This window comes from Bufo bufo, unplaced genomic scaffold (genome assembly GCF_905171765.1).
Source record: "Bufo bufo unplaced genomic scaffold, aBufBuf1.1, whole genome shotgun sequence".
Classification (NCBI taxonomy): Eukaryota; Metazoa; Chordata; class Amphibia; order Anura; family Bufonidae; genus Bufo; species Bufo bufo.
In genome coordinates this window covers 21,723-43,156 of record NW_024401231.1, presented here as the reverse complement: position 1 = coordinate 43,156, position 21,434 = coordinate 21,723, and the positions used below count along the sequence as shown (strand labels likewise).

General features: G+C 43.6%; 24 non-coding genes across 24 annotated transcripts; all 24 read left to right on the top strand.

Moving 5' to 3' along the window:
* Window positions 1–24: 24 nt before the first annotated feature.
* Window positions 25–98, top strand: TRNAI-AAU. Its single transcript has one exon. It is a non-coding gene; the product is annotated as a tRNA-Ile (tRNA).
* A 1,466-nt stretch (window positions 99–1,564) lies between these two features.
* Window positions 1,565–1,636, top strand: TRNAD-GUC. The gene has a single exon. It is a non-coding gene; the product is annotated as a tRNA-Asp (tRNA).
* Window positions 1,637–1,740: 104 nt separating this feature from the next.
* Window positions 1,741–1,814, top strand: TRNAI-AAU. The gene has a single exon. It is a non-coding gene; the product is annotated as a tRNA-Ile (tRNA).
* A 2,190-nt stretch (window positions 1,815–4,004) lies between these two features.
* Window positions 4,005–4,076, top strand: TRNAD-GUC. The gene has a single exon. It is a non-coding gene; the product is annotated as a tRNA-Asp (tRNA).
* Window positions 4,077–4,180: 104 nt separating this feature from the next.
* Window positions 4,181–4,254, top strand: TRNAI-AAU. The gene has a single exon. It is a non-coding gene; the product is annotated as a tRNA-Ile (tRNA).
* A 1,238-nt stretch (window positions 4,255–5,492) lies between these two features.
* TRNAD-GUC lies at window positions 5,493–5,564 on the top strand. The gene has a single exon. It is a non-coding gene; the product is annotated as a tRNA-Asp (tRNA).
* Window positions 5,565–5,668: 104 nt separating this feature from the next.
* Window positions 5,669–5,742, top strand: TRNAI-AAU. Its single transcript has one exon. It is a non-coding gene; the product is annotated as a tRNA-Ile (tRNA).
* A 1,238-nt stretch (window positions 5,743–6,980) lies between these two features.
* TRNAD-GUC lies at window positions 6,981–7,052 on the top strand. The gene has a single exon. It is a non-coding gene; the product is annotated as a tRNA-Asp (tRNA).
* Window positions 7,053–7,156: 104 nt separating this feature from the next.
* On the top strand, window positions 7,157–7,230 carry TRNAI-AAU. Its single transcript has one exon. It is a non-coding gene; the product is annotated as a tRNA-Ile (tRNA).
* A 1,238-nt stretch (window positions 7,231–8,468) lies between these two features.
* On the top strand, window positions 8,469–8,540 carry TRNAD-GUC. The gene has a single exon. It is a non-coding gene; the product is annotated as a tRNA-Asp (tRNA).
* A 104-nt stretch (window positions 8,541–8,644) lies between these two features.
* On the top strand, window positions 8,645–8,718 carry TRNAI-AAU. Its single transcript has one exon. It is a non-coding gene; the product is annotated as a tRNA-Ile (tRNA).
* Window positions 8,719–9,956: 1,238 nt separating this feature from the next.
* Window positions 9,957–10,028, top strand: TRNAD-GUC. Its single transcript has one exon. It is a non-coding gene; the product is annotated as a tRNA-Asp (tRNA).
* Window positions 10,029–10,132: 104 nt separating this feature from the next.
* TRNAI-AAU lies at window positions 10,133–10,206 on the top strand. Its single transcript has one exon. It is a non-coding gene; the product is annotated as a tRNA-Ile (tRNA).
* Window positions 10,207–11,444: 1,238 nt separating this feature from the next.
* TRNAD-GUC lies at window positions 11,445–11,516 on the top strand. Its single transcript has one exon. It is a non-coding gene; the product is annotated as a tRNA-Asp (tRNA).
* A 104-nt stretch (window positions 11,517–11,620) lies between these two features.
* Window positions 11,621–11,694, top strand: TRNAI-AAU. Its single transcript has one exon. It is a non-coding gene; the product is annotated as a tRNA-Ile (tRNA).
* A 1,238-nt stretch (window positions 11,695–12,932) lies between these two features.
* TRNAD-GUC lies at window positions 12,933–13,004 on the top strand. The gene has a single exon. It is a non-coding gene; the product is annotated as a tRNA-Asp (tRNA).
* A 104-nt stretch (window positions 13,005–13,108) lies between these two features.
* On the top strand, window positions 13,109–13,182 carry TRNAI-AAU. The gene has a single exon. It is a non-coding gene; the product is annotated as a tRNA-Ile (tRNA).
* A 1,413-nt stretch (window positions 13,183–14,595) lies between these two features.
* On the top strand, window positions 14,596–14,669 carry TRNAI-AAU. Its single transcript has one exon. It is a non-coding gene; the product is annotated as a tRNA-Ile (tRNA).
* Window positions 14,670–15,907: 1,238 nt separating this feature from the next.
* TRNAD-GUC lies at window positions 15,908–15,979 on the top strand. The gene has a single exon. It is a non-coding gene; the product is annotated as a tRNA-Asp (tRNA).
* A 104-nt stretch (window positions 15,980–16,083) lies between these two features.
* TRNAI-AAU lies at window positions 16,084–16,157 on the top strand. Its single transcript has one exon. It is a non-coding gene; the product is annotated as a tRNA-Ile (tRNA).
* A 1,238-nt stretch (window positions 16,158–17,395) lies between these two features.
* TRNAD-GUC lies at window positions 17,396–17,467 on the top strand. The gene has a single exon. It is a non-coding gene; the product is annotated as a tRNA-Asp (tRNA).
* A 104-nt stretch (window positions 17,468–17,571) lies between these two features.
* Window positions 17,572–17,645, top strand: TRNAI-AAU. Its single transcript has one exon. It is a non-coding gene; the product is annotated as a tRNA-Ile (tRNA).
* Window positions 17,646–19,059: 1,414 nt separating this feature from the next.
* On the top strand, window positions 19,060–19,133 carry TRNAI-AAU. Its single transcript has one exon. It is a non-coding gene; the product is annotated as a tRNA-Ile (tRNA).
* A 1,237-nt stretch (window positions 19,134–20,370) lies between these two features.
* TRNAD-GUC lies at window positions 20,371–20,442 on the top strand. Its single transcript has one exon. It is a non-coding gene; the product is annotated as a tRNA-Asp (tRNA).
* The last annotated feature ends 992 nt before the right edge of the window (window positions 20,443–21,434 follow it).

Below are 21,434 nucleotides of genomic sequence, written 5' to 3'. Positions count from 1 at the left end.
GTGCGTGGCAGGGTGTAAGCTCCTGGCCGGTTAGCTCAGTTGGTTAGAGCGTGGTGCTAATAACGCCAAGGTCGCGGGTTCGATCCCCGTACGGGCCATTCTGTTTTTCACCTCTATGCAGTAAAGGTGGTTTAACAAGTAAAATTGTGGCAGCAAATAGCATGCGTATAATTTCTGCTCACATATAGCATAGTGCTATCTCAGGGCACGCTGTGTTCATGTAAAGCACTATATCCTTATGTTGGAGAACATAAGAAATGTTTGGATTTCTTACGTTAGTCTGTTTTCCCTTAGTCCTAACAACATCACAAGTATCCCTCCCTATCTTATTTTACTTTATAATTAAAAACTGCATGGGTGGGGTTGTAGTCACCATCATGGTAGTTGGAGAGGGCAATTAATTAGTCATTTGATTATTTAAATTCCATCCGTCCTACCATTTCACACGGGCAGAATTACCCCATTGTTGTGCTGCTGTTAGGACTAAGGGAGAAAAAGATTGCTACGAACAGTACATAAAGGCAGCTAGAAATTCAGTACATAAAGGCAGCTAGAAATCTGTTGTTATTAAATGGAGTGTAACTTTTTACACAAAGAGGAGTTATTATGGCAGTATGTTTGGTATCTAGCAACTTTGCTATGCAAGTAGGGTTAACATTTCTGCGTTTTTCCACTAGAAAAGTATCTGTATACTTTTGGCCCCTGTTAGGACTAAGGGAGAAAAAGATTGCTACGAACAGTACATAAAGGCAGCTAGAAATTCAGTACATAAAGGCAGCTAGAAATCTGTTGTTATTAAATGGAGTGTAACTTTTTACACAAAGAGGAGTTATTATGGCAGTATGTTTGGTATCTAGCAACTTTGCTATGCAAGTAGGGTTAACATTTCTGCGTTTTTCCACTAGAAAAGTATCTGTATACTTTTGGCCCCTACATGTCTCCCTTCTACTAAATCTGCGGTTCAACCCCCTGTTGTCATGCTTTTTCTGTCCCAAGTAACACAGGAGCAGAGAGACAGACTACAGGAAGTTGGGGGGTGTCTATCTATCAAAGTGTGCTCCTATTTGCTCACCGGTAGCCTGCCTCTCCTAACAGCCAAACATGCAGCAAAGCAGCAGCTCATGTAAGTAAACTGAGCTCTTCCAGCTGCTTAGTTCTGTGTCATGTCTCTCACTGCTATGCAATCCAGACATGACAAAGAACTAAGCATCTAAAATCAGGCTTTTGCTTTCCTATACAGTGCATGTAGGGAAGTGTGGGAATCAAAGTATTTCAGTTCAGTACTATTAGACTGACATCTAAGGGACAGGCCCCCGGCTATGGAGAAAGCAGAAAATAGCGGAGCAGCAGCTGCAGAAATAGGGGGCACAGAATTGTTGGGCAATGAGAAAGCAGCATAGTTTGCAGTTTTTGGTGAAGGTTCAGGCACGCTTTAAGCCATTTGTGCCGGTTTAACATTCGTACTTCTTGTTTGTTAGCAGTTTCTCCTACCTCCAGGCCGATGCCATTGTTCTAAAAGGGCCGCTGAATCAGGGTCGTGTGACCCATCCCGACCACCAGCATTTCCTCGTTAGTATAGTGGTAAGTATCCCCGCCTGTCACGCGGGAGACCGGGGTTCGATTCCCCGACGGGGAGGCCTTGCATTTTCTTAGTATAAACGACTATGTTAAGAAAGAAAGAGAAAACATTAAATAAACCTGTAGAAACGAGACAATGTGCGTGGCAGGGTGTAAGCTCCTGGCCGGTTAGCTCAGTTGGTTAGAGCGTGGTGCTAATAACGCCAAGGTCGCGGGTTCGATCCCCGTACGGGCCATTCTGTTTTTCACCTCTATGCAGTAAAGGTGGTTTAACAAGTAAAATTGTGGCAGCAAATAGCATGCGTATAATTTCTGCTCACATATAGCATAGTGCTATCTCAGGGCACGCTGTGTTCATGTAAAGCACTATATCCTTATGTTGGAGAACATAAGAAATGTTTGGATTTCTTACGTTAGTCTGTTTTCCCTTAGTCCTAACAACATCACAAGTATCCCTCCCTATCTTATTTTACTTTATAATTAAAAACTGCATGGGTGGGGTTGTAGTCACCATCATGGTAGTTGGAGAGGGCAATTAATTAGTCATTTGATTATTTAAATTCCATCCGTCCTACCATTTCACACGGGCAGAATTACCCCATTGTTGTGCTGCTGTTAGGACTAAGGGAGAAAAAGATTGCTACGAACAGTACATAAAGGCAGCTAGAAATTCAGTACATAAAGGCAGCTAGAAATCTGTTGTTATTAAATGGAGTGTAACTTTTTACACAAAGAGGAGTTATTATGGCAGTATGTTTGGTATCTAGCAACTTTGCTATGCAAGTAGGGTTAACATTTCTGCGTTTTTCCACTAGAAAAGTATCTGTATACTTTTGGCCCCTACATGTCTCCCTTCTACTAAATCTGCGGTTCAACCCCCTGTTGTCATGCTTTTTCTGTCCCAAGTAACACAGGAGCAGAGAGACAGACTACAGGAAGTTGGGGGGTGTCTATCTATCAAAGTGTGCTCCTATTTGCTCACCGGTAGCCTGCCTCTCCTAACAGCCAAACATGCAGCAAAGCAGCAGCTCATGTAAGTAAACTGAGCTCTTCCAGCTGCTTAGTTCTGTGTCATGTCTCTCACTGCTATGCAATCCAGACATGACAAAGAACTAAGCATCTAAAATCAGGCTTTTGCTTTCCTATACAGTGCATGTAGGGAAGTGTGGGAATCAAAGTATTTCAGTTCAGTACTATTAGACTGACATCTAAGGGACAGGCCCCCGGCTATGGAGAAAGCAGAAAATAGCGGAGCAGCAGCTGCAGAAATAGGGGGCACAGAATTGTTGGGCAATGAGAAAGCAGCATAGTTTGCAGTTTTTGGTGCCGGTTTAACATTTCTTTGAAATGTTTGGATTTCTTACGTTAGTCTGTTTTCCCTTAGTCCTAACAACATCACAAGTATCCCTCCCTATCTTATTTTACTTTATAATTAAAAACTGCATGGGTGGGGTTGTAGTCACCATTATGGTAGTTGGAGAGGGCAATTAATTAGTCATTTGATTATTTAAATTCCATCCGTCCTACCATTTCACACGGGCAGAATTACCCCATTGTTGTGCTGCTGTTAGGACTAAGGGAGAAAAAGATTGCTACGAACAGTACATAAAGGCAGCTAGAAATTCAGTACATAAAGGCAGCTAGAAATCTGTTGTTATTAAATGGAGTGTAACTTTTTACACAAAGAGGAGTTATTATGGCAGTATGTTTGGTATCTAGCAACTTTGCTATGCAAGTAGGGTTAACATTTCTGCGTTTTTCCACTAGAAAAGTATCTGTATACTTTTGGCCCCTACATGTCTCCCTTCTACTAAATCTGCGGTTCAACCCCCTGTTGTCATGCTTTTTCTGTCCCAAGTAACACAGGAGCAGAGAGACAGACTACAGGAAGTTGGGGGGTGTCTATCTATCAAAGTGTGCTCCTATTTGCTCACCGGTAGCCTGCCTCTCCTAACAGCCAAACATGCAGCAAAGCAGCAGCTCATGTAAGTAAACTGAGCTCTTCCAGCTGCTTAGTTCTGTGTCATGTCTCTCACTGCTATGCAATCCAGACATGACAAAGAACTAAGCATCTAAAATCAGGCTTTTGCTTTCCTATACAGTGCATGTAGGGAAGTGTGGGAATCAAAGTATTTCAGTTCAGTACTATTAGACTGACATCTAAGGGACAGGCCCCCGGCTATGGAGAAAGCAGAAAATAGCGGAGCAGCAGCTGCAGAAATAGGGGGCACAGAATTGTTGGGCAATGAGAAAGCAGCATAGTTTGCAGTTTTTGGTGAAGGTTCAGGCACGCTTTAAGCCATTTGTGCCGGTTTAACATTCGTACTTCTTGTTTGTTAGCAGTTTCTCCTACCTCCAGGCCGATGCCATTGTTCTAAAAGGGCCGCTGAATCAGGGTCGTGTGACCCATCCCGACCACCAGCATTTCCTCGTTAGTATAGTGGTAAGTATCCCCGCCTGTCACGCGGGAGACCGGGGTTCGATTCCCCGACGGGGAGGCCTTGCATTTTCTTAGTATAAACGACTATGTTAAGAAAGAAAGAGAAAACATTAAATAAACCTGTAGAAACGAGACAATGTGCGTGGCAGGGTGTAAGCTCCTGGCCGGTTAGCTCAGTTGGTTAGAGCGTGGTGCTAATAACGCCAAGGTCGCGGGTTCGATCCCCGTACGGGCCATTCTGTTTTTCACCTCTATGCAGTAAAGGTGGTTTAACAAGTAAAATTGTGGCAGCAAATAGCATGCGTATAATTTCTGCTCACATATAGCATAGTGCTATCTCAGGGCACGCTGTGTTCATGTAAAGCACTATATCCTTATGTTGGAGAACATAAGAAATGTTTGGATTTCTTACGTTAGTCTGTTTTCCCTTAGTCCTAACAACATCACAAGTATCCCTCCCTATCTTATTTTACTTTATAATTAAAAACTGCATGGGTGGGGTTGTAGTCACCATCATGGTAGTTGGAGAGGGCAATTAATTAGTCATTTGATTATTTAAATTCCATCCGTCCTACCATTTCACACGGGCAGAATTACCCCATTGTTGTGCTGCTGTTAGGACTAAGGGAGAAAAAGATTGCTACGAACAGTACATAAAGGCAGCTAGAAATTCAGTACATAAAGGCAGCTAGAAATCTGTTGTTATTAAATGGAGTGTAACTTTTTACACAAAGAGGAGTTATTATGGCAGTATGTTTGGTATCTAGCAACTTTGCTATGCAAGTAGGGTTAACATTTCTGCGTTTTTCCACTAGAAAAGTATCTGTATACTTTTGGCCCCTACATGTCTCCCTTCTACTAAATCTGCGGTTCAACCCCCTGTTGTCATGCTTTTTCTGTCCCAAGTAACACAGGAGCAGAGAGACAGACTACAGGAAGTTGGGGGGTGTCTATCTATCAAAGTGTGCTCCTATTTGCTCACCGGTAGCCTGCCTCTCCTAACAGCCAAACATGCAGCAAAGCAGCAGCTCATGTAAGTAAACTGAGCTCTTCCAGCTGCTTAGTTCTGTGTCATGTCTCTCACTGCTATGCAATCCAGACATGACAAAGAACTAAGCATCTAAAATCAGGCTTTTGCTTTCCTATACAGTGCATGTAGGGAAGTGTGGGAATCAAAGTATTTCAGTTCAGTACTATTAGACTGACATCTAAGGGACAGGCCCCCGGCTATGGAGAAAGCAGAAAATAGCGGAGCAGCAGCTGCAGAAATAGGGGGCACAGAATTGTTGGGCAATGAGAAAGCAGCATAGTTTGCAGTTTTTGGTGAAGGTTCAGGCACGCTTTAAGCCATTTGTGCCGGTTTAACATTCGTACTTCTTGTTTGTTAGCAGTTTCTCCTACCTCCAGGCCGATGCCATTGTTCTAAAAGGGCCGCTGAATCAGGGTCGTGTGACCCATCCCGACCACCAGCATTTCCTCGTTAGTATAGTGGTAAGTATCCCCGCCTGTCACGCGGGAGACCGGGGTTCGATTCCCCGACGGGGAGGCCTTGCATTTTCTTAGTATAAACGACTATGTTAAGAAAGAAAGAGAAAACATTAAATAAACCTGTAGAAACGAGACAATGTGCGTGGCAGGGTGTAAGCTCCTGGCCGGTTAGCTCAGTTGGTTAGAGCGTGGTGCTAATAACGCCAAGGTCGCGGGTTCGATCCCCGTACGGGCCATTCTGTTTTTCACCTCTATGCAGTAAAGGTGGTTTAACAAGTAAAATTGTGGCAGCAAATAGCATGCGTATAATTTCTGCTCACATATAGCATAGTGCTATCTCAGGGCACGCTGTGTTCATGTAAAGCACTATATCCTTATGTTGGAGAACATAAGAAATGTTTGGATTTCTTACGTTAGTCTGTTTTCCCTTAGTCCTAACAACATCACAAGTATCCCTCCCTATCTTATTTTACTTTATAATTAAAAACTGCATGGGTGGGGTTGTAGTCACCATCATGGTAGTTGGAGAGGGCAATTAATTAGTCATTTGATTATTTAAATTCCATCCGTCCTACCATTTCACACGGGCAGAATTACCCCATTGTTGTGCTGCTGTTAGGACTAAGGGAGAAAAAGATTGCTACGAACAGTACATAAAGGCAGCTAGAAATTCAGTACATAAAGGCAGCTAGAAATCTGTTGTTATTAAATGGAGTGTAACTTTTTACACAAAGAGGAGTTATTATGGCAGTATGTTTGGTATCTAGCAACTTTGCTATGCAAGTAGGGTTAACATTTCTGCGTTTTTCCACTAGAAAAGTATCTGTATACTTTTGGCCCCTACATGTCTCCCTTCTACTAAATCTGCGGTTCAACCCCCTGTTGTCATGCTTTTTCTGTCCCAAGTAACACAGGAGCAGAGAGACAGACTACAGGAAGTTGGGGGGTGTCTATCTATCAAAGTGTGCTCCTATTTGCTCACCGGTAGCCTGCCTCTCCTAACAGCCAAACATGCAGCAAAGCAGCAGCTCATGTAAGTAAACTGAGCTCTTCCAGCTGCTTAGTTCTGTGTCATGTCTCTCACTGCTATGCAATCCAGACATGACAAAGAACTAAGCATCTAAAATCAGGCTTTTGCTTTCCTATACAGTGCATGTAGGGAAGTGTGGGAATCAAAGTATTTCAGTTCAGTACTATTAGACTGACATCTAAGGGACAGGCCCCCGGCTATGGAGAAAGCAGAAAATAGCGGAGCAGCAGCTGCAGAAATAGGGGGCACAGAATTGTTGGGCAATGAGAAAGCAGCATAGTTTGCAGTTTTTGGTGAAGGTTCAGGCACGCTTTAAGCCATTTGTGCCGGTTTAACATTCGTACTTCTTGTTTGTTAGCAGTTTCTCCTACCTCCAGGCCGATGCCATTGTTCTAAAAGGGCCGCTGAATCAGGGTCGTGTGACCCATCCCGACCACCAGCATTTCCTCGTTAGTATAGTGGTAAGTATCCCCGCTTGTCACGCGGGAGACCGGGGTTCGATTCCCCGACGGGGAGGCCTTGCATTTTCTTAGTATAAACGACTATGTTAAGAAAGAAAGAGAAAACATTAAATAAACCTGTAGAAACGAGACAATGTGCGTGGCAGGGTGTAAGCTCCTGGCCGGTTAGCTCAGTTGGTTAGAGCGTGGTGCTAATAACGCCAAGGTCGCGGGTTCGATCCCCGTACGGGCCATTCTGTTTTTCACCTCTATGCAGTAAAGGTGGTTTAACAAGTAAAATTGTGGCAGCAAATAGCATGCGTATAATTTCTGCTCACATATAGCATAGTGCTATCTCAGGGCACGCTGTGTTCATGTAAAGCACTATATCCTTATGTTGGAGAACATAAGAAATGTTTGGATTTCTTACGTTAGTCTGTTTTCCCTTAGTCCTAACAACATCACAAGTATCCCTCCCTATCTTATTTTACTTTATAATTAAAAACTGCATGGGTGGGGTTGTAGTCACCATCATGGTAGTTGGAGAGGGCAATTAATTAGTCATTTGATTATTTAAATTCCATCCGTCCTACCATTTCACACGGGCAGAATTACCCCATTGTTGTGCTGCTGTTAGGACTAAGGGAGAAAAAGATTGCTACGAACAGTACATAAAGGCAGCTAGAAATTCAGTACATAAAGGCAGCTAGAAATCTGTTGTTATTAAATGGAGTGTAACTTTTTACACAAAGAGGAGTTATTATGGCAGTATGTTTGGTATCTAGCAACTTTGCTATGCAAGTAGGGTTAACATTTCTGCGTTTTTCCACTAGAAAAGTATCTGTATACTTTTGGCCCCTACATGTCTCCCTTCTACTAAATCTGCGGTTCAACCCCCTGTTGTCATGCTTTTTCTGTCCCAAGTAACACAGGAGCAGAGAGACAGACTACAGGAAGTTGGGGGGTGTCTATCTATCAAAGTGTGCTCCTATTTGCTCACCGGTAGCCTGCCTCTCCTAACAGCCAAACATGCAGCAAAGCAGCAGCTCATGTAAGTAAACTGAGCTCTTCCAGCTGCTTAGTTCTGTGTCATGTCTCTCACTGCTATGCAATCCAGACATGACAAAGAACTAAGCATCTAAAATCAGGCTTTTGCTTTCCTATACAGTGCATGTAGGGAAGTGTGGGAATCAAAGTATTTCAGTTCAGTACTATTAGACTGACATCTAAGGGACAGGCCCCCGGCTATGGAGAAAGCAGAAAATAGCGGAGCAGCAGCTGCAGAAATAGGGGGCACAGAATTGTTGGGCAATGAGAAAGCAGCATAGTTTGCAGTTTTTGGTGAAGGTTCAGGCACGCTTTAAGCCATTTGTGCCGGTTTAACATTCGTACTTCTTGTTTGTTAGCAGTTTCTCCTACCTCCAGGCCGATGCCATTGTTCTAAAAGGGCCGCTGAATCAGGGTCGTGTGACCCATCCCGACCACCAGCATTTCCTCGTTAGTATAGTGGTAAGTATCCCCGCCTGTCACGCGGGAGACCGGGGTTCGATTCCCCGACGGGGAGGCCTTGCATTTTCTTAGTATAAACGACTATGTTAAGAAAGAAAGAGAAAACATTAAATAAACCTGTAGAAACGAGACAATGTGCGTGGCAGGGTGTAAGCTCCTGGCCGGTTAGCTCAGTTGGTTAGAGCGTGGTGCTAATAACGCCAAGGTCGCGGGTTCGATCCCCGTACGGGCCATTCTGTTTTTCACCTCTATGCAGTAAAGGTGGTTTAACAAGTAAAATTGTGGCAGCAAATAGCATGCGTATAATTTCTGCTCACATATAGCATAGTGCTATCTCAGGGCACGCTGTGTTCATGTAAAGCACTATATCCTTATGTTGGAGAACATAAGAAATGTTTGGATTTCTTACGTTAGTCTGTTTTCCCTTAGTCCTAACAACATCACAAGTATCCCTCCCTATCTTATTTTACTTTATAATTAAAAACTGCATGGGTGGGGTTGTAGTCACCATCATGGTAGTTGGAGAGGGCAATTAATTAGTCATTTGATTATTTAAATTCCATCCGTCCTACCATTTCACACGGGCAGAATTACCCCATTGTTGTGCTGCTGTTAGGACTAAGGGAGAAAAAGATTGCTACGAACAGTACATAAAGGCAGCTAGAAATTCAGTACATAAAGGCAGCTAGAAATCTGTTGTTATTAAATGGAGTGTAACTTTTTACACAAAGAGGAGTTATTATGGCAGTATGTTTGGTATCTAGCAACTTTGCTATGCAAGTAGGGTTAACATTTCTGCGTTTTTCCACTAGAAAAGTATCTGTATACTTTTGGCCCCTACATGTCTCCCTTCTACTAAATCTGCGGTTCAACCCCCTGTTGTCATGCTTTTTCTGTCCCAAGTAACACAGGAGCAGAGAGACAGACTACAGGAAGTTGGGGGGTGTCTATCTATCAAAGTGTGCTCCTATTTGCTCACCGGTAGCCTGCCTCTCCTAACAGCCAAACATGCAGCAAAGCAGCAGCTCATGTAAGTAAACTGAGCTCTTCCAGCTGCTTAGTTCTGTGTCATGTCTCTCACTGCTATGCAATCCAGACATGACAAAGAACTAAGCATCTAAAATCAGGCTTTTGCTTTCCTATACAGTGCATGTAGGGAAGTGTGGGAATCAAAGTATTTCAGTTCAGTACTATTAGACTGACATCTAAGGGACAGGCCCCCGGCTATGGAGAAAGCAGAAAATAGCGGAGCAGCAGCTGCAGAAATAGGGGGCACAGAATTGTTGGGCAATGAGAAAGCAGCATAGTTTGCAGTTTTTGGTGAAGGTTCAGGCACGCTTTAAGCCATTTGTGCCGGTTTAACATTCGTACTTCTTGTTTGTTAGCAGTTTCTCCTACCTCCAGGCCGATGCCATTGTTCTAAAAGGGCCGCTGAATCAGGGTCGTGTGACCCATCCCGACCACCAGCATTTCCTCGTTAGTATAGTGGTAAGTATCCCCGCCTGTCACGCGGGAGACCGGGGTTCGATTCCCCGACGGGGAGGCCTTGCATTTTCTTAGTATAAACGACTATGTTAAGAAAGAAAGAGAAAACATTAAATAAACCTGTAGAAACGAGACAATGTGCGTGGCAGGGTGTAAGCTCCTGGCCGGTTAGCTCAGTTGGTTAGAGCGTGGTGCTAATAACGCCAAGGTCGCGGGTTCGATCCCCGTACGGGCCATTCTGTTTTTCACCTCTATGCAGTAAAGGTGGTTTAACAAGTAAAATTGTGGCAGCAAATAGCATGCGTATAATTTCTGCTCACATATAGCATAGTGCTATCTCAGGGCACGCTGTGTTCATGTAAAGCACTATATCCTTATGTTGGAGAACATAAGAAATGTTTGGATTTCTTACGTTAGTCTGTTTTCCCTTAGTCCTAACAACATCACAAGTATCCCTCCCTATCTTATTTTACTTTATAATTAAAAACTGCATGGGTGGGGTTGTAGTCACCATCATGGTAGTTGGAGAGGGCAATTAATTAGTCATTTGATTATTTAAATTCCATCCGTCCTACCATTTCACACGGGCAGAATTACCCCATTGTTGTGCTGCTGTTAGGACTAAGGGAGAAAAAGATTGCTACGAACAGTACATAAAGGCAGCTAGAAATTCAGTACATAAAGGCAGCTAGAAATCTGTTGTTATTAAATGGAGTGTAACTTTTTACACAAAGAGGAGTTATTATGGCAGTATGTTTGGTATCTAGCAACTTTGCTATGCAAGTAGGGTTAACATTTCTGCGTTTTTCCACTAGAAAAGTATCTGTATACTTTTGGCCCCTACATGTCTCCCTTCTACTAAATCTGCGGTTCAACCCCCTGTTGTCATGCTTTTTCTGTCCCAAGTAACACAGGAGCAGAGAGACAGACTACAGGAAGTTGGGGGGTGTCTATCTATCAAAGTGTGCTCCTATTTGCTCACCGGTAGCCTGCCTCTCCTAACAGCCAAACATGCAGCAAAGCAGCAGCTCATGTAAGTAAACTGAGCTCTTCCAGCTGCTTAGTTCTGTGTCATGTCTCTCACTGCTATGCAATCCAGACATGACAAAGAACTAAGCATCTAAAATCAGGCTTTTGCTTTCCTATACAGTGCATGTAGGGAAGTGTGGGAATCAAAGTATTTCAGTTCAGTACTATTAGACTGACATCTAAGGGACAGGCCCCCGGCTATGGAGAAAGCAGAAAATAGCGGAGCAGCAGCTGCAGAAATAGGGGGCACAGAATTGTTGGGCAATGAGAAAGCAGCATAGTTTGCAGTTTTTGGTGAAGGTTCAGGCACGCTTTAAGCCATTTGTGCCGGTTTAACATTCGTACTTCTTGTTTGTTAGCAGTTTCTCCTACCTCCAGGCCGATGCCATTGTTCTAAAAGGGCCGCTGAATCAGGGTCGTGTGACCCATCCCGACCACCAGCATTTCCTCGTTAGTATAGTGGTAAGTATCCCCGCCTGTCACGCGGGAGACCGGGGTTCGATTCCCCGACGGGGAGGCCTTGCATTTTCTTAGTATAAACGACTATGTTAAGAAAGAAAGAGAAAACATTAAATAAACCTGTAGAAACGAGACAATGTGCGTGGCAGGGTGTAAGCTCCTGGCCGGTTAGCTCAGTTGGTTAGAGCGTGGTGCTAATAACGCCAAGGTTGCGGGTTCGATCCCCGTACGGGCCATTCTGTTTTTCACCTCTATGCAGTAAAGGTGGTTTAACAAGTAAAATTGTGGCAGCAAATAGCATGCGTATAATTTCTGCTCACATATAGCATAGTGCTATCTCAGGGCACGCTGTGTTCATGTAAAGCACTATATCCTTATGTTGGAGAACATAAGAAATGTTTGGATTTCTTACGTTAGTCTGTTTTCCCTTAGTCCTAACAACATCACAAGTATCCCTCCCTATCTTATTTTACTTTATAATTAAAAACTGCATGGGTGGGGTTGTAGTCACCATCATGGTAGTTGGAGAGGGCAATTAATTAGTCATTTGATTATTTAAATTCCATCCGTCCTACCATTTCACACGGGCAGAATTACCCCATTGTTGTGCTGCTGTTAGGACTAAGGGAGAAAAAGATTGCTACGAACAGTACATAAAGGCAGCTAGAAATTCAGTACATAAAGGCAGCTAGAAATCTGTTGTTATTAAATGGAGTGTAACTTTTTACACAAAGAGGAGTTATTATGGCAGTATGTTTGGTATCTAGCAACTTTGCTATGCAAGTAGGGTTAACATTTCTGCGTTTTTCCACTAGAAAAGTATCTGTATACTTTTGGCCCCTACATGTCTCCCTTCTACTAAATCTGCGGTTCAACCCCCTGTTGTCATGCTTTTTCTGTCCCAAGTAACACAGGAGCAGAGAGACAGACTACAGGAAGTTGGGGGGTGTCTATCTATCAAAGTGTGCTCCTATTTGCTCACCGGTAGCCTGCCTCTCCTAACAGCCAAACATGCAGCAAAGCAGCAGCTCATGTAAGTAAACTGAGCTCTTCCAGCTGCTTAGTTCTGTGTCATGTCTCTCACTGCTATGCAATCCAGACATGACAAAGAACTAAGCATCTAAAATCAGGCTTTTGCTTTCCTATACAGTGCATGTAGGGAAGTGTGGGAATCAAAGTATTTCAGTTCAGTACTATTAGACTGACATCTAAGGGACAGGCCCCCGGCTATGGAGAAAGCAGAAAATAGCGGAGCAGCAGCTGCAGAAATAGGGGGCACAGAATTGTTGGGCAATGAGAAAGCAGCATAGTTTGCAGTTTTTGGTGAAGGTTCAGGCACGCTTTAAGCCATTTGTGCCGGTTTAACATTCGTACTTCTTGTTTGTTAGCAGTTTCTCCTACCTCCAGGCCGATGCCATTGTTCTAAAAGGGCCGCTGAATCAGGGTCGTGTGACCCATCCCGACCACCAGCATTTCCTCGTTAGTATAGTGGTAAGTATCCCCGCCTGTCACGCGGGAGACCGGGGTTCGATTCCCCGACGGGGAGGCCTTGCATTTTCTTAGTATAAACGACTATGTTAAGAAAGAAAGAGAAAACATTAAATAAACCTGTAGAAACGAGACAATGTGCGTGGCAGGGTGTAAGCTCCTGGCCGGTTAGCTCAGTTGGTTAGAGCGTGGTGCTAATAACGCCAAGGTCGCGGGTTCGATCCCCGTACGGGCCATTCTGTTTTTCACCTCTATGCAGTAAAGGTGGTTTAACAAGTAAAATTGTGGCAGCAAATAGCATGCGTATAATTTCTGCTCACATATAGCATAGTGCTATCTCAGGGCACGCTGTGTTCATGTAAAGCACTATATCCTTATGTTGGAGAACATAAGAAATGTTTGGATTTCTTACGTTAGTCTGTTTTCCCTTAGTCCTAACAACATCACAAGTATCCCTCCCTATCTTATTTTACTTTATAATTAAAAACTGCATGGGTGGGGTTGTAGTCACCATCATGGTAGTTGGAGAGGGCAATTAATTAGTCATTTGATTATTTAAATTCCATCCGTCCTACCATTTCACACGGGCAGAATTACCCCATTGTTGTGCTGCTGTTAGGACTAAGGGAGAAAAAGATTGCTACGAACAGTACATAAAGGCAGCTAGAAATTCAGTACATAAAGGCAGCTAGAAATCTGTTGTTATTAAATGGAGTGTAACTTTTTACACAAAGAGGAGTTATTATGGCAGTATGTTTGGTATCTAGCAACTTTGCTATGCAAGTAGGGTTAACATTTCTGCGTTTTTCCACTAGAAAAGTATCTGTATACTTTTGGCCCCTACATGTCTCCCTTCTACTAAATCTGCGGTTCAACCCCCTGTTGTCATGCTTTTTCTGTCCCAAGTAACACAGGAGCAGAGAGACAGACTACAGGAAGTTGGGGGGTGTCTATCTATCAAAGTGTGCTCCTATTTGCTCACCGGTAGCCTGCCTCTCCTAACAGCCAAACATGCAGCAAAGCAGCAGCTCATGTAAGTAAACTGAGCTCTTCCAGCTGCTTAGTTCTGTGTCATGTCTCTCACTGCTATGCAATCCAGACATGACAAAGAACTAAGCATCTAAAATCAGGCTTTTGCTTTCCTATACAGTGCATGTAGGGAAGTGTGGGAATCAAAGTATTTCAGTTCAGTACTATTAGACTGACATCTAAGGGACAGGCCCCCGGCTATGGAGAAAGCAGAAAATAGCGGAGCAGCAGCTGCAGAAATAGGGGGCACAGAATTGTTGGGCAATGAGAAAGCAGCATAGTTTGCAGTTTTTGGTGAAGGTTCAGGCACGCTTTAAGCCATTTGTGCCGGTTTAACATTCGTACTTCTTGTTTGTTAGCAGTTTCTCCTACCTCCAGGCCGATGCCATTGTTCTAAAAGGGCCGCTGAATCAGGGTCGTGTGACCCATCCCGACCACCAGCATTTCCTCGTTAGTATAGTGGTAAGTATCCCCGCCTGTCACGCGGGAGACCGGGGTTCGATTCCCGACGGGGAGGCCTTGCATTTTCTTAGTATAAACGACTATGTTAAGAAAGAAAGAGAAAACATTAAATAAACCTGTAGAAACGAGACAATGTGCGTGGCAGGGTGTAAGCTCCTGGCCGGTTAGCTCAGTTGGTTAGAGCGTGGTGCTAATAACGCCAAGGTCGCGGGTTCGATCCCCGTACGGGCCATTCTGTTTTTCACCTCTATGCAGTAAAGGTGGTTTAACAAGTAAAATTGTGGCAGCAAATAGCATGCGTATAATTTCTGCTCACATATAGCATAGTGCTATCTCAGGGCACGCTGTGTTCATGTAAAGCACTATATCCTTATGTTGGAGAACATAAGAAATGTTTGGATTTCTTACGTTAGTCTGTTTTCCCTTAGTCCTAACAACATCACAAGTATCCCTCCCTATCTTATTTTACTTTATAATTAAAAACTGCATGGGTGGGGTTGTAGTCACCATCATGGTAGTTGGAGAGGGCAATTAATTAGTCATTTGATTATTTAAATTCCATCCGTCCTACCATTTCACACGGGCAGAATTACCCCATTGTTGTGCTGCTGTTAGGACTAAGGGAGAAAAAGATTGCTACGAACAGTACATAAAGGCAGCTAGAAATTCAGTACATAAAGGCAGCTAGAAATCTGTTGTTATTAAATGGAGTGTAACTTTTTACACAAAGAGGAGTTATTATGGCAGTATGTTTGGTATCTAGCAACTTTGCTATGCAAGTAGGGTTAACATTTCTGCGTTTTTCCACTAGAAAAGTATCTGTATACTTTTGGCCCCTACATGTCTCCCTTCTACTAAATCTGCGGTTCAACCCCCTGTTGTCATGCTTTTTCTGTCCCAAGTAACACAGGAGCAGAGAGACAGACTACAGGAAGTTGGGGGGTGTCTATCTATCAAAGTGTGCTCCTATTTGCTCACCGGTAGCCTGCCTCTCCTAACAGCCAAACATGCAGCAAAGCAGCAGCTCATGTAAGTAAACTGAGCTCTTCCAGCTGCTTAGTTCTGTGTCATGTCTCTCACTGCTATGCAATCCAGACATGACAAAGAACTAAGCATCTAAAATCAGGCTTTTGCTTTCCTATACAGTGCATGTAGGGAAGTGTGGGAATCAAAGTATTTCAGTTCAGTACTATTAGACTGACATCTAAGGGACAGGCCCCCGGCTATGGAGAAAGCAGAAAATAGCGGAGCAGCAGCTGCAGAAATAGGGGGCACAGAATTGTTGGGCAATGAGAAAGCAGCATAGTTTGCAGTTTTTGGTGAAGGTTCAGGCACGCTTTAAGCCATTTGTGCCGGTTTAACATTCGTACTTCTTGTTTGTTAGCAGTTTCTCCTACCTCCAGGCCGATGCCATTGTTCTAAAAGGGCCGCTGAATCAGGGTCGTGTGACCCATCCCGACCACCAGCATTTCCTCGTTAGTATAGTGGTAAGTATCCCCGCTTGTCACGCGGGAGACCGGGGTTCGATTCCCCGACGGGGAGGCCTTGCATTTTCTTAGTATAAACGACTATGTTAAGAAAGAAAGAGAAAACATTAAATAAACCTGTAGAAACGAGACAATGTGCGTGGCAGGGTGTAAGCTCCTGGCCGGTTAGCTCAGTTGGTTAGAGCGTGGTGCTAATAACGCCAAGGTCGCGGGTTCGATCCCCGTACGGGCCATTCTGTTTTTCACCTCTATGCAGTAAAGGTGGTTTAACAAGTAAAATTGTGGCAGCAAATAGCATGCGTATAATTTCTGCTCACATATAGCATAGTGCTATCTCAGGGCACGCTGTGTTCATGTAAAGCACTATATCCTTATGTTGGAGAACATAAGAAATGTTTGGATTTCTTACGTTAGTCTGTTTTCCCTTAGTCCTAACAACATCACAAGTATCCCTCCCTATCTTATTTTACTTTATAATTAAAAACTGCATGGGTGGGGTTGTAGTCACCATCATGGTAGTTGGAGAGGGCAATTAATTAGTCATTTGATTATTTAAATTCCATCCGTCCTACCATTTCACACGGGCAGAATTACCCCATTGTTGTGCTGCTGTTAGGACTAAGGGAGAAAAAGATTGCTACGAACAGTACATAAAGGCAGCTAGAAATTCAGTACATAAAGGCAGCTAGAAATCTGTTGTTATTAAATGGAGTGTAACTTTTTACACAAAGAGGAGTTATTATGGCAGTATGTTTGGTATCTAGCAACTTTGCTATGCAAGTAGGGTTAACATTTCTGCGTTTTTCCACTAGAAAAGTATCTGTATACTTTTGGCCCCTACATGTCTCCCTTCTACTAAATCTGCGGTTCAACCCCCTGTTGTCATGCTTTTTCTGTCCCAAGTAACACAGGAGCAGAGAGACAGACTACAGGAAGTTGGGGGGTGTCTATCTATCAAAGTGTGCTCCTATTTGCTCACCGGTAGCCTGCCTCTCCTAACAGCCAAACATGCAGCAAAGCAGCAGCTCATGTAAGTAAACTGAGCTCTTCCAGCTGCTTAGTTCTGTGTCATGTCTCTCACTGCTATGCAATCCAGACATGACAAAGAACTAAGCATCTAAAATCAGGCTTTTGCTTTCCTATACAGTGCATGTAGGGAAGTGTGGGAATCAAAGTATTTCAGTTCAGTACTATTAGACTGACATCTAAGGGACAGGCCCCCGGCTATGGAGAAAGCAGAAAATAGCGGAGCAGCAGCTGCAGAAATAGGGGGCACAGAATTGTTGGGCAATGAGAAAGCAGCATAGTTTGCAGTTTTTGGTGAAGGTTCAGGCACGCTTTAAGCCATTTGTGCCGGTTTAACATTCGTACTTCTTGTTTGTTAGCAGTTTCTCCTACCTCCAGGCCGATGCCATTGTTCTAAAAGGGCCGCTGAATCAGGGTCGTGTGACCCATCCCGACCACCAGCATTTCCTCGTTAGTATAGTGGTAAGTATCCCCGCTTGTCACGCGGGAGACCGGGGTTCGATTCCCCGACGGGGAGGCCTTGCATTTTCTTAGTATAAACGACTATGTTAAGAAAGAAAGAGAAAACATTAAATAAACCTGTAGAAACGAGACAATGTGCGTGGCAGGGTGTAAGCTCCTGGCCGGTTAGCTCAGTTGGTTAGAGTGTGGTGCTAATAACGCCAAGGTCGCGGGTTCGATCCCCGTACGGGCCATTCTGTTTTTCACCTCTATGCAGTAAAGGTGGTTTAACAAGTAAAATTGTGGCAGCAAATAGCATGCGTATAATTTCTGCTCACATATAGCATAGTGCTATCTCAGGGCACGCTGTGTTCATGTAAAGCACTATATCCTTATGTTGGAGAACATAAGAAATGTTTGGATTTCTTACGTTAGTCTGTTTTCCCTTAGTCCTAACAACATCACAAGTATCCCTCCCTATCTTATTTTACTTTATAATTAAAAACTGCATGGGTGGGGTTGTAGTCACCATCATGGTAGTTGGAGAGGGCAATTAATTAGTCATTTGATTATTTAAATTCCATCCGTCCTACCATTTCACACGGGCAGAATTACCCCATTGTTGTGCTGCTGTTAGGACTAAGGGAGAAAAAGATTGCTACGAACAGTACATAAAGGCAGCTAGAAATTCAGTACATAAAGGCAGCTAGAAATCTGTTGTTATTAAATGGAGTGTAACTTTTTACACAAAGAGGAGTTATTATGGCAGTATGTTTGGTATCTAGCAACTTTGCTATGCAAGTAGGGTTAACATTTCTGCGTTTTTCCACTAGAAAAGTATCTGTATACTTTTGGCCCCTACATGTCTCCCTTCTACTAAATCTGCGGTTCAACCCCCTGTTGTCATGCTTTTTCTGTCCCAAGTAACACAGGAGCAGAGAGACAGACTACAGGAAGTTGGGGGGTGTCTATCTATCAAAGTGTGCTCCTATTTGCTCACCGGTAGCCTGCCTCTCCTAACAGCCAAACATGCAGCAAAGCAGCAGCTCATGTAAGTAAACTGAGCTCTTCCAGCTGCTTAGTTCTGTGTCATGTCTCTCACTGCTATGCAATCCAGACATGACAAAGAACTAAGCATCTAAAATCAGGCTTTTGCTTTCCTATACAGTGCATGTAGGGAAGTGTGGGAATCAAAGTATTTCAGTTCAGTACTATTAGACTGACATCTAAGGGACAGGCCCCCGGCTATGGAGAAAGCAGAAAATAGCGGAGCAGCAGCTGCAGAAATAGGGGGCACAGAATTGTTGGGCAATGAGAAAGCAGCATAGTTTGCAGTTTTTGGTGAAGGTTCAGGCACGCTTTAAGCCATTTGTGCCGGTTTAACATTCGTACTTCTTGTTTGTTAGCAGTTTCTCCTACCTCCAGGCCGATGCCATTGTTCTAAAAGGGCCGCTGAATCAGGGTCGTGTGACCCATCCCGACCACCAGCATTTCCTCGTTAGTATAGTGGTAAGTATCCCTGCCTGTCACGCGGGAGACCGGGGTTCGATTCCCCGACGGGGAGGCCTTGCATTTTCTTAGTATAAACGACTATGTTAAGAAAGAAAGAGAAAACATTAAATAAACCTGTAGAAACGAGACAATGTGCGTGGCAGGGTGTAAGCTCCTGGCCGGTTAGCTCAGTTGGTTAGAGCGTGGTGCTAATAACGCCAAGGTCGCGGGTTCGATCCCCGTACGGGCCATTCTGTTTTTCACCTCTATGCAGTAAAGGTGGTTTAACAAGTAAAATTGTGGCAGCAAATAGCATGCGTATAATTTCTGCTCACATATAGCATAGTGCTATCTCAGGGCACGCTGTGTTCATGTAAAGCACTATATCCTTATGTTGGAGAACATAAGAAATGTTTGGATTTCTTACGTTAGTCTGTTTTCCCTTAGTCCTAACAACATCACAAGTATCCCTCCCTATCTTATTTTACTTTATAATTAAAAACTGCATGGGTGGGGTTGTAGTCACCATCATGGTAGTTGGAGAGGGCAATTAATTAGTCATTTGATTATTTAAATTCCATCCGTCCTACCATTTCACACGGGCAGAATTACCCCATTGTTGTGCTGCTGTTAGGACTAAGGGAGAAAAAGATTGCTACGAACAGTACATAAAGGCAGCTAGAAATTCAGTACATAAAGGCAGCTAGAAATCTGTTGTTATTAAATGGAGTGTAACTTTTTACACAAAGAGGAGTTATTATGGCAGTATGTTTGGTATCTAGCAACTTTGCTATGCAAGTAGGGTTAACATTTCTGCGTTTTTCCACTAGAAAAGTATCTGTATACTTTTGGCCCCTACATGTCTCCCTTCTACTAAATCTGCGGTTCAACCCCTGTTGTCATGCTTTTTCTGTCCCAAGTAACACAGGAGCAGAGAGACAGACTACAGGAAGTTGGGGGGTGTCTATCTATCAAAGTGTGCTCCTATTTGCTCACCGGTAGCCTGCCTCTCCTAACAGCCAAACATGCAGCAAAGCAGCAGCTCATGTAAGTAAACTGAGCTCTTCCAGCTGCTTAGTTCTGTGTCATGTCTCTCACTGCTATGCAATCCAGACATGACAAAGAACTAAGCATCTAAAATCAGACTTTTGCTTTCCTATACAGTGCATGTAGGGAAGTGTGGGAATCAAAGTATTTCAGTTCAGTACTATTAGACTGACATCTAAGGGACAGGCCCCCGGCTATGGAGAAAGCAGAAAATAGCGGAGCAGCAGCTGCAGAAATAGGGGGCACAGAATTGTTGGGCAATGAGAAAGCAGCATAGTTTGCAGTTTTTGGTGAAGGTTCAGGCACGCTTTAAGCCATTTGTGCCGGTTTAACATTCGTACTTCTTGTTTGTTAGCAGTTTCTCCTACCTCCAGGCCGATGCCATTGTTCTAAAAGGGCCGCTGAATCAGGGTCGTGTGACCCATCCCGACCACCAGCATTTCCTCGTTAGTATAGTGGTAAGTATCCCCGCTTGTCACGCGGGAGACCGGGGTTCGATTCCCCGACGGGGAGGCCTTGCATTTTCTTAGTATAAACGACTATGTTAAGAAAGAAAGAGAAAACATTAAATAAACCTGTAGAAACGAGACAATGTGCGTGGCAGGGTGTAAGCTCCTGGCCGGTTAGCTCAGTTGGTTAGAGCGTGGTGCTAATAACGCCAAGGTCGTGGGTTCAATCCCCGTACGGGCCATTCTGTTTTTCACCTCTATGCAGTAAAGGTGGTTTAACAAGTAAAATTGTGGCAGCAAATAGCATGCGTATAATTTCTGCTCACATATAGCATAGTGCTATCTCAGGGCACGCTGTGTTCATGTAAAGCACTATATCCTTATGTTGGAGAACATAAGAAATGTTTGGATTTCTTACGTTAGTCTGTTTTCCCTTAGTCCTAACAACATCACAAGTATCCCTCCCTATCTTATTTTACTTTATAATTAAAAACTGCATGGGTGGGGTTGTAGTCACCATCATGGTAGTTGGAGAGGGCAATTAATTAGTCATTTGATTATTTAAATTCCATCCGTCCTACCATTTCACACGGGCAGAATTACCCCATTGTTGTGCTGCTGTTAGGACTAAGGGAGAAAAAGATTGCTACGAACAGTACATAAAGGCAGCTAGAAATTCAGTACATAAAGGCAGCTAGAAATCTGTTGTTATTAAATGGAGTGTAACTTTTTACACAAAGAGGAGTTATTATGGCAGTATGTTTGGTATCTAGCAACTTTGCTATGCAAGTAGGGTTAACATTTCTGCGTTTTTCCACTAGAAAAGTATCTGTATACTTTTGGCCCCTACATGTCTCCCTTCTACTAAATCTGCGGTTCAACCCCCTGTTGTCATGCTTTTTCTGTCCCAAGTAACACAGGAGCAGAGAGACAGACTACAGGAAGTTGGGGGGTGTCTATCTATCAAAGTGTGCTCCTATTTGCTCACCGGTAGCCTGCCTCTCCTAACAGCCAAACATGCAGCAAAGCAGCAGCTCATGTAAGTAAACTGAGCTC